Here is a 9,953-nt window from a genome sequence, read left to right as displayed (position 1 = left end):
GAATGAGAGACTGTATCAGTATTGCAAAATTTTGTACATGGCTGCACGTTCAGAGACTGTGAATTGTTACAATTGAAAGAAAAACAGCCCTCAGTTACTATTTTTAAGAAATTAACCTGGTTTCAACACTGCTAGGAGTGTCTTCATCAGAATTTTAGTCAAAGAAAGGTCTATATTCTATAACATGGTCACAGAATTAGACTAAAAACGTATGATAGGGTATAAGTACGGAATCACCGTAAAAGACTGGCAGTACTTATATGTCGTATTATAAAATAATAAATATGCCAAAAGGGCATTAGTCACAAAGATATTTAAGATAAAGAAAACTGTGATGGCGAGCCACTAAAGACTGCTCGTTACTTGAGTGATGCAGGTTGCAAAACGGACTGTTCATTTTGCAACCTGCACTACGCAAGTAACGAGCAGCCCTTAGTGGCTCGCCATCACAGTTTTCTTTATATCTAATAGTCTAATTCTGTGACCATGTTATGGAATATAGACCATTCTTTGATTAAAATTCTGAAGACGACACTCCTAGCAGTGTTGAAACCAGGTTAATTTGTTAAAAATAGTAACTGAGGGCTGTTTTTCTTTCAATTGTATCAGTATTCGCCTTTGTTGGGACTTGAATGTGTAAATAGATCCTGGTCCATGGGGTGTATAAAGCTGGTTGTAGCTGGTGATGACAAAGCCAATTTCATTTTGGATTGCCTGGCTTCGAGTGGCAGGTTACCTTGTCTAGGAAAAGCGGAACTTGGTGATTTCCTTTTTTTATTTTGGCACTGAAAGAGCACTGTCATTCTTCCATAAGACCACTCACAATCCACGCCTTTCTATTGCTTCCCCATGTCACTGGAAGCTTACTTACTCACCTCTATGTTTTTGAAACAGTGGGGTTTTGTTGCTTGTACAAACACCATAGCAGCCGGCATGAAAATAGGGCTTCAAGGTCATCTCACCATCTTCCAGCATTCCCAGTTTCTTTATAGTGATAATTCCAAATGTAAACTATAAAAAGTGATTTATAGTGATAATTTGAAATGTCCCTATCATGGCACACTGTCTTATCAACGGTACCTTCAGTACCAGGCGGGAGGGTTTTCGTGTTCCAGCGAAGTTGAGGGCTATGCCGGCGTTAGCATAGCTACTGGCAGGGTCACCCAAGCCACACAGGCCTCAACGGTGGAGATGAAATGTGTCCCACCTAGGGAAGGGGGTCTCTACAGGAGTGGTGAAGCCAAACATCCTATGGGAGTAAACCCTGTTATAAAATTCTGGACCTCCAAGATGGGGATTGGGTTAATGGGCCAGCACACCATTATCCATAAGAAACTTCTACAAGCTCGAGAATCTAAAGCGAAACCTTGGAAATCGGATAGAAACTCTTTATGACAATTATAGGCAAGGAAAAGGACATTGAGAGTTGGGACATGGAATGTTCAAAGCCTGACAAATAAACACACCGAAATGGAGAATGAAATTAGTCGGCTGAAGGTGGACATAATTATTCCGTCAGAAACAAAAAAAAGAAGGGACGAGAGAATGGGAAATTTGGAAATTTCATCCATTTTTGGTCTGGAGTTGACAAACATAAACGAGCAAAAGCAGGCGTTTCCATTCTAATTAACAAAGCACTGAGCGCTTACATCAAATACTATGCATTTACATGCAAAAGAATTGTCACTATTACCATCAAGTTATATGGCATTGAAACAGTTACAATAGGGGTGTATGCACCAAACGACGATGCAGCACAGCAAACCAAAGACCATTTCTACCAGAAACCAGACCATCTACTCACTCAAGTCAAAAAGCACCAAGAAGTAAAAATACCAGGAGATTTTAATGCGAGTGTTCACTCAGAAGTAAATGATGCAGTAATAGGAAGATACGGAGAAAATGTCATTAAAAGTTCTGGAGAAAATCTTGTAGAACTCTGTAACCAATATGAGTTGAAAATTCTGAGCACACATTAGTCACATAAAGATATCCACAGATATATATGGAAGAGACCATCAATACAGCTGACATCAGTAATTGATTACAACATTATGAAGCAAAGGCCAAAAATGGTAGTTCAAGGCTGTAGAGTCATGTGGGGAGCCAACTGTGGGCCTGACCACTAGCAGAGTTGACACACCCATTTAGGAGAAAACCATGAACAACTGGACAAGTAGCTAATCACAGCAATCATGAGCAATTAGAGCAGGTAAGGTATACACTCTTTCTCATGAAGCAGTTCAACACCGAGGATTCATTTCAAAGTAGACTAGACAATGAACTAAAAGTGATTCCAGAAGATGACAATGTTGAAGTAGAATATGAAAATATTAAAAAAGCACCTACAAAAATTTCTCTACAGGTACTAGGGATTGAGAGTAAGAGTCTAGGTAAACGGGATCCTCCATGGATATCTGATGACCTGAAAATGTTGATTAGGGAAAAGAAAAATCTCTACAAAAAATGGTTATCAACTAAATCGCTACAGGACAGGCAAAACTACCCTACAACAAATTACGAATTAGGAAACAGAATTAAATTAGAAAATAACAAGATATGGGAACAGAAATGTATTGAAATCGATAGTCTAATAGGTGGATCAGAAGCAACAGAAGTGTGTAGGACAATTACTAGTATGAAGAAAACACAAGTAAACGAAGCAGTAGACAACCTAATTCCCTTGAAGGAATGGAAAAAAGCATTATGCAGACATTTTAACTGAAGATAGGCCATATTACACGCAAGGGAATGAAGAGATGATGGAAGTAACTGATCGAAATATAAAAATTATAATAGAGGAAGTGAATTGTGCATAAATTAGATGAAGAATGGCCAATCACTGTTCCAGGAAACATTCCTGTTGAATTATTGAAGGCTGGAGGAAGATATCTGAAGAAACGAATAACCTGCCTGATGAACAACTGTTGTAAAAGGATTGAAATTCTTTCAGAATGGAAAAAGTCATATATGGTTTCTATCTTCAAGAGAGGGAACAGAAGAGCCACAAACTGCTATAGAGGCATTAGCGTCAACTGTGCAATGAGCCGCTTATTGGGCAAGATGACGTTTATAAAAATTAGACAAAATGTTGTCCGCCATATTGGGGAAGACCAGAGCGAGTTTAGGCAGAACAGATCATTTACAGATAATCCATATATTTTACAACAGCTAATGGAGAAATTTATAGCAGTGGGGAAGGAGCTACACATTGGCTTCGTGGATTTAGCAGAAGCTTACAGTGCAGTCCCTAGATCTAAGCTGTAGGAAGCTATGAAGGATATAGGCGTGGATGATCACCTTTTACAAATTATTATTGAAATGTACAGAGATAATGTGGTAAAGATTAAACGAGTTTCAAAGTTGTCAGAACCTATTAATTTCACTAAAGGTTTGTGACAAGGTTGCAGTATGCCACCCATCTTGATCAATTTATGTGTAGAAGTGGCTCTTCGGAGTTGGAAGACAGCTGCAGAGGAACTGGATTCACTGTCAACGATGTACAGATATTTTCATTAAGTTTTGCTGACGATCAAGCTATCATAGCACACGATGATTATGACCTTGAGTTCATGATGCGACGTTTATATCAGGAATACAACAGATGGGGACTACAAGTGAGTCTAACAAAGGCAGAGTATATGGTGGTGATTAGTAATGCTAAATTTCAAGTACACACCAATGACAAAACAGTTATGAGACAGGTAGAGAAATTTTAATATCTCAGGGCACATATTGATAAAAATGGAAGAAGTAAAATATAGATACAGCAAAGCAGGAAAGTGTTTGGTATATGGATTCTTTTTGGCGGGTGAATAATATCTCCAACAGCAATAAAAAAAGTGTAGGTAAGATAATGGTTGAATCAGTGCTATGCTATGGATATTAAATGCGTATCTCACAGAAAGAAAAACTAATGAGGAAGTAAGAGCTAGAATCAAGGCAATGATTCATTGATTGATAGAATTGAAGGAAAATCATTAAAATGTTATAGACGCGTGATGGAATGCCAGATCATTGGTGGCGAAAGAAGGTTTGTGAATGGAAACCACCCGGCAGACGTATGCATGGAAGACCGCGACGTTCTTGGACAGTCCACATAAATGGAGTAATGGAACATCGCAGCATCGACAAGGAAGATGCGCTGGATAAAGAGGCCTGGTGGACGATAACAGGAATGCAACAAGATGTTGTTATTAATTAATCATTGCATTGATTAATGCTGTAATAATAAATAAATAAAATAATTTGAAACGTTCGTAAAAATTAAAAACTCAAATATTAGGTAGCTCTATTTTAGTCTAGAATATGATGGAGTACTTTCCAAGAGAAAATTCTCACTAGCTGCTAAGAAAAAAATTAAAACTAACGTTTCAAAAAATTTTGAAGGAAAATAATTTTTTACTCCAACCTGTGGTAGTAGCAGAATTACTAATGTAATTGGCCGGAAAAAAATATATGAACATCCTCAAAGCTTACAGATGCATATGCTGTGTCTTTTATTTCGGAAACATAAAAGTGTTCTGAGATAAAAAATAAAATATTATAAGAGGTGTAAAACTGTGCCGACTGCGTGGCGAAAAATGGAGTCGCTGATGAATTTTCGTTCTGTAGGACAGCGAAGAAACCTGCCGCGAGAAAGTTGTTAAGAAAACTACAAAATTATTTTTGGTAACATTTCAGACTTCATTACTGTATGGTATCACGTACAGAGAAAAATTACTTCCGCGATATTCCGTGCGCAGCAGCGCGCGAGTCGTAGGCCGTCGCCAAGAGTTTTGTTAGGGCGGCTTGCTTTAATGTGACCGAGAATGTTCCCTACTTCCCGAAAATATTTTACTGGTTGCTAATATATCCATCGTCATTGCATCCATCACTCAAAACTCAATATGTGCCACGCAAAAGTAATTGTACTTATTTTGAAGCCAATATTTTCACTGAAGTCGAGCAAAATATTTGTTGAAAGGTTTTGTGAAACCCAAGTTTTATCTAAATTTGCTGTAAACCCATTATTGTCTGCACGCAATATGTGATTCATACACAAAAACCTCGTTCTTACTACTGCAATGTCCCTGTCTTGTGTTACAAATTTCGTCCATCGCTTCAGTTCCTGAATTAAATGCCAAGTGGGCGGAGAAGACAGTGCAATGCAGTGACCGGCCAGAATAATCAATTTTGTCACGGATATTACCCTGTCTTTCTCTAGCCATCGGATACTATCCTGTGTCATAGTAAAGTAATGCAATTATACGTTCTAGCTTTTTGTAAAAGTCTTCAAATATCATAGATTTCTATGCTCTTCTCGGAGAATCAGAATAGGTGTTGGGATTGTTCTGATGTTACTGCACTGTTTGTATACACAGTCGATACAGAAGCACCACAACGTTTTGTCATTTTATGAACTGCATTACCCTTACTGTGGAACAGCCAGTAGATCCTTTTATGAAGAAAAGGTGTTAAATTTCAAATGTGCAAAACCGAATGCAGTAAGATTATATCCGAAGGTAAAGACATTCGGTACAGGGTTTTAGGAAAAACTGTTGTTAATTAATGCAGCATTGGCAATCTTATTTTAATTGACAGTTACTGTCAAGTAAACTAATCTCCATCACTTGTGATAAATTTATTATACCTCTACTGTAAGGGAAAGACATTCGCAGTAAGTCCTCTACAGCTGAAAAGAATAGAGAAAGATTTAGATCAAGTAAGCTTTTTACACAGACGGCACTTACCTAAACTGAAGGATCTTCCGGCTCCGTGTCTTTAGATTCATTGTTGCTTGTTTCAGCCAGGTGTATCATCACAGATTCCATTATGGCGTCTCTCAAACCCTGGTTCAAGAAATCAGTTTCTTGCAATGCTCCTGCAGTCTTACGCACCTCCCCCACTCCTGCTGAGAAACATTGTCAAGAGCTTCGTGTGTTAGCTTCTCGACGTCAGCATGTTTGAAAGTAGTATTTCTTTTCGCTACTTCTCGCTTTACTTGGGTCAATATCAATTCAGTGGGATTATACGGCCAGTGATATGGTGGTAGACGTACCGCTTGGTGTCGCATTTCGTTTGCCAGTTGATCCAATTCGTAAGTCTTTTGGCACCTACGATTTCTTCCTTAGACAGGGGTTCTGCCTTCGTTTCATCGAATGAAAATGAAACATTCTTTCTCTTTAATCACTCCATGATATCTGCCTTGCGCCAATTTGAGCGCGGCAGGTTTTCTATCTCAATCGAGTGGTAGCTGGCGTTATCCATCAAGATAAGTGACCCTTCTTCCAGCGCAGCCAACAATCGAATAAACCAGTTCTTAAAAACTTCTCCATTCGTTTCTGAATGGTAATCGGATTGGCAAGAACTTTTCCCAGGACGAAAAACAAGGTTGGCCTGTGGTAGGAAGCCTGTGGTTAATGAACCAGCGTGGATGATGATTAATCGGCCCCCTCTACCAGTAGGAACATTCAAAGTCCGTTTCCTTTGGAGCCATGCCATATATACTTATTGGTATGGTTCTGTGAAACCAAAGTTTCATCCAAGTTCACGACAGGCCTGGTGTCTTCAGCACGCAAGAATACAAAAGAATACAAAAACTTCTCCCTTGCTGTTGCAATGTCGCTCCGTTTCATTAAGAATTTCAGTCCATCATTACGCTTCTTGAATCGGAAACCAAGGGAGCAGAGAAGACGAAGAATGGAGGTCTCTAAGCCCGAGTAATTAATTTTTTCACGGAGGTCAGCATGTATTTTTTTAGCCGTTGGATACTCTCCTCTGTCGTAACATCCAAGTAGAGTTCTATGGACGATTGTTAAAATCCTCAAAGTCGGTAGATTTCCGTTCATGTTCGTATCCCTTTCTTGGAGAATCGAAACACTCATTCATGTCTGGAGATTCTGCCAATGACACAGATTTGCTAATACAGCCTTCAGTTGACTTGGATAAACCACACGCCTTAGCAGTAAGTTTATGAATATGCGCAAAATCTAAGTTATTCCTCGCTTCTTCATTGTCTGCCAGATGAGTAAAAAAGTTGGTACATTCTATATGATAATTTTCGATTGTTTACGAATGTCTTTCTGCCCTTTACGCACAGCAATTGGAGGAGTACTACAAGTAGGCCGTTGCTCCTGCATTGTTGTTCACCGCCAAACACACGTCAAAGCGCCTTTGTAAAGACAGTAAGACACTGAGATGTGAACACTCAATATAGCACGGTAACACTGAGCTTTCAGCTGCCCTGACCTACCGCACCGCTAACTGTACCTACATGGCAACAAAGCCGAGAGGAAGGTGAATCACAGCCCACAGCCCCTGCTGGCGGCTGGCAGCGGTCGTGACCTTGAGGACTCTACTTTCGTGCTGGCCACAATAGTGGCCTGTCCATTTTACCTCACATGTTTCCACACAGTTGTGCAGTTTCCTCGGGCATGTATCCGTCAGGTACACTTTTCACCTCGAAGTGCTAGACATTTTGAAGGCAGTGTGCAATAAAATAGTTCCGTTTTTCAGGTCGTAAGGCACAAATAGGTTGTATAGTATTGTCTTCCATTCTGATGCTACATTTTCCCCACCACTTCATTCCACACTATGTTGTGTCTGTATACGAAAGTGTCTAGCTATCTTGTTGATGCCATGAACACCGTATTTCCAAGCTCTTTAGCGACTTTCAAAGCCTCACTCCGCAATACGGGTCCAGACAAAGCCAAGTTCTTTGCCCTGCACACTTAAGGCGCAGTTCCACCAAGGCATCATTCAGGCAGCATGTGGCATGCGGCTATGGCGCATGCTGTGAGGATCATTTCGACCAAAGCGACACATGGCAACACGACGCATGCTGCATTGCAGCATGCCACACCAGGCAGCTTGTTGCCAGCCACATACAGTATGCCACCTGTCGACAAGAAACGACGTGTTGCCCCTTGTCGCCAGCTGTGCAACAGTCAATGGATCATGCGGTTTGTTGCGCGTCACATGGAGTGGACGACTGCGAAATCAACTTCATTTATTGAAGTTTATCGTAACGCACATGAGTTGTGGGACATTAAAGGTATTGATTATAATGACAATACATTAAGAAACGGTAAGTTGGACCAGCTCGCCAAAACATATCATTATGGTATTGTGTAAGCGAGGAACTAAATCAAGAATTTGCAGATATCATTCCATAGCAAACGTACAAAACTGTGGACAGCAAAGAAAGTGGTTCATCACATAAGGAATGAGGAAAATGGTTTGCATATGATCTATTGAGTTTCTTGCAAGACGCTGACGAACCGAGAAAAACCCTTTCAACCACTAACGAAGGAGAGGATTATGTAGTAAGTTTATGTTGGTGCACTTAAGGCGATTTAATCGTAGTGGGTGTGTTTTTAGCTCTTCCTGTGCCGTCAGATTTAATGCTGAACTAGCTGGGGAGTTAAGATGAGATTGTGTGATTGTTGGAATAAAAGTATAAACTTTAAAGTATAGAGGTAAGAAAAATTATTGAAAACATATTCAATTTACAGTATTTGTTTATTAACAAAATTTTTCATTTCTTTATTCAGGGTATGTATGTACAAATTATTGAATTTCATAAACGAGAGCAAGCTGTGACAGTGCGAGAAGCAGGAGTCTTTGAGGCTGATAGCGAAAAATTTTAAAGTTTGTTCTTGCACTTTGTTAACTCTATAACTGTAGGCTAATTTGATTGGAAATTGCAGTCTTTTAAATTTGAATGGCAGTTCAGTAGAGATTAATGGTATTCTGGGGATAAATAGTGTGTGTTCTTTGTACTTTCCAGTCATAACTTTGATTCGATTATGTTATTCGACAGCTGTTTGACTATCATCCCAATTCCATTACATAGTTTTGGTGAGATGACCATCTGAGTAGTATGACCGGAGATCCAGTTTTAGGTCGAAGACAGTATAATCGCATTCCAGGTAATTGTAGAGAGTTTAGAAATTCTGTAGGGAAGTTCACACTGCCTTCAACATTTACCATCTTGTCCATCGATTTGTACGTTCTCTCTTTACAGGGAACTTTTTTTCATTATTAAAGTTGATATCGGCGATATTATTTTCAATTGCCAAAATTGCTTTTTCAAATAGCCAATTCACATTGGTATAGTTGTAAACAACGTTTGGATAAATTTGGTCGATGAGTTCGTTTTCTGCAGTGGCTGTTGCAGAAATCGCTGTGGAGTTTAATGAGGCCAGTCGCCTCGTTAGGAGGATTATTATGTGCCTGCGCCTATTTATGAAATTGTTCAGCAAAATATGCTGTTGTTTCGTCTTTGGTAGCTCAACCTTCATACTTTTTGTTAGTTGCAGTATTTGTATGTGTGGCCAGAAGTGTGAGTTTTTTAAAGTATGCATTTATTTCGCCTGTTGGTATTGACTTGGGGCTAACTAGAAGTCTTTATCGAAAATCTCATGAGAATATGAGTAGTTCCCTCGCAAGTCCTGTAATGTTCTGTCCATGGGCTTGAGTGATTTTGTATGTGCCGTTTCGCATTCCTCCCAGAAGATAATTTTAGCTTGCTTCAGAAATTCACCCTTTCCAGATGCTATTGAGATTTTACATACGGGGAATTACTCTATGGCTACATTAAGCGGTAGCTGTAGGGAGGAATGGCAGTTCGTCCTCCTTTCATAAGTGTGGCTGCAATGCCAGATGATGCAACGCAAGTGCAGTGGGTTGTTTAGCACGTATTGCCGCTAGAAATACATTTATTTGAAACGTTTTCCTGGTGCCGCCTGGTGCGTCCAAGTAAATAATTCCGTCAGTGTTGTTGTCGATCCAGTCCAAGATGATTTTGTAAATTTTCTATTGATTGTCATTAATTTGTTTGTTCTGAGCAATGTACTGAAATATTCGCTGATGTTGTAGCTTTTCGTAGTTTCGAAGTTTAGCATACTTACACCGTCTTTTTGTGGTGCTTGCATCCCAAATTGTATTAAGGTCTAGTTGTTTGTTAATAA

This window comes from Schistocerca serialis, chromosome 5 (assembly GCF_023864345.2).
Source record: "Schistocerca serialis cubense isolate TAMUIC-IGC-003099 chromosome 5, iqSchSeri2.2, whole genome shotgun sequence".
In the NCBI taxonomy this organism is placed as follows: Eukaryota; Metazoa; Arthropoda; class Insecta; order Orthoptera; family Acrididae; genus Schistocerca; species Schistocerca serialis.
The sequence above is the reverse complement of the archived record's forward strand: the minus strand, read 5'-3'. Positions refer to the sequence as shown.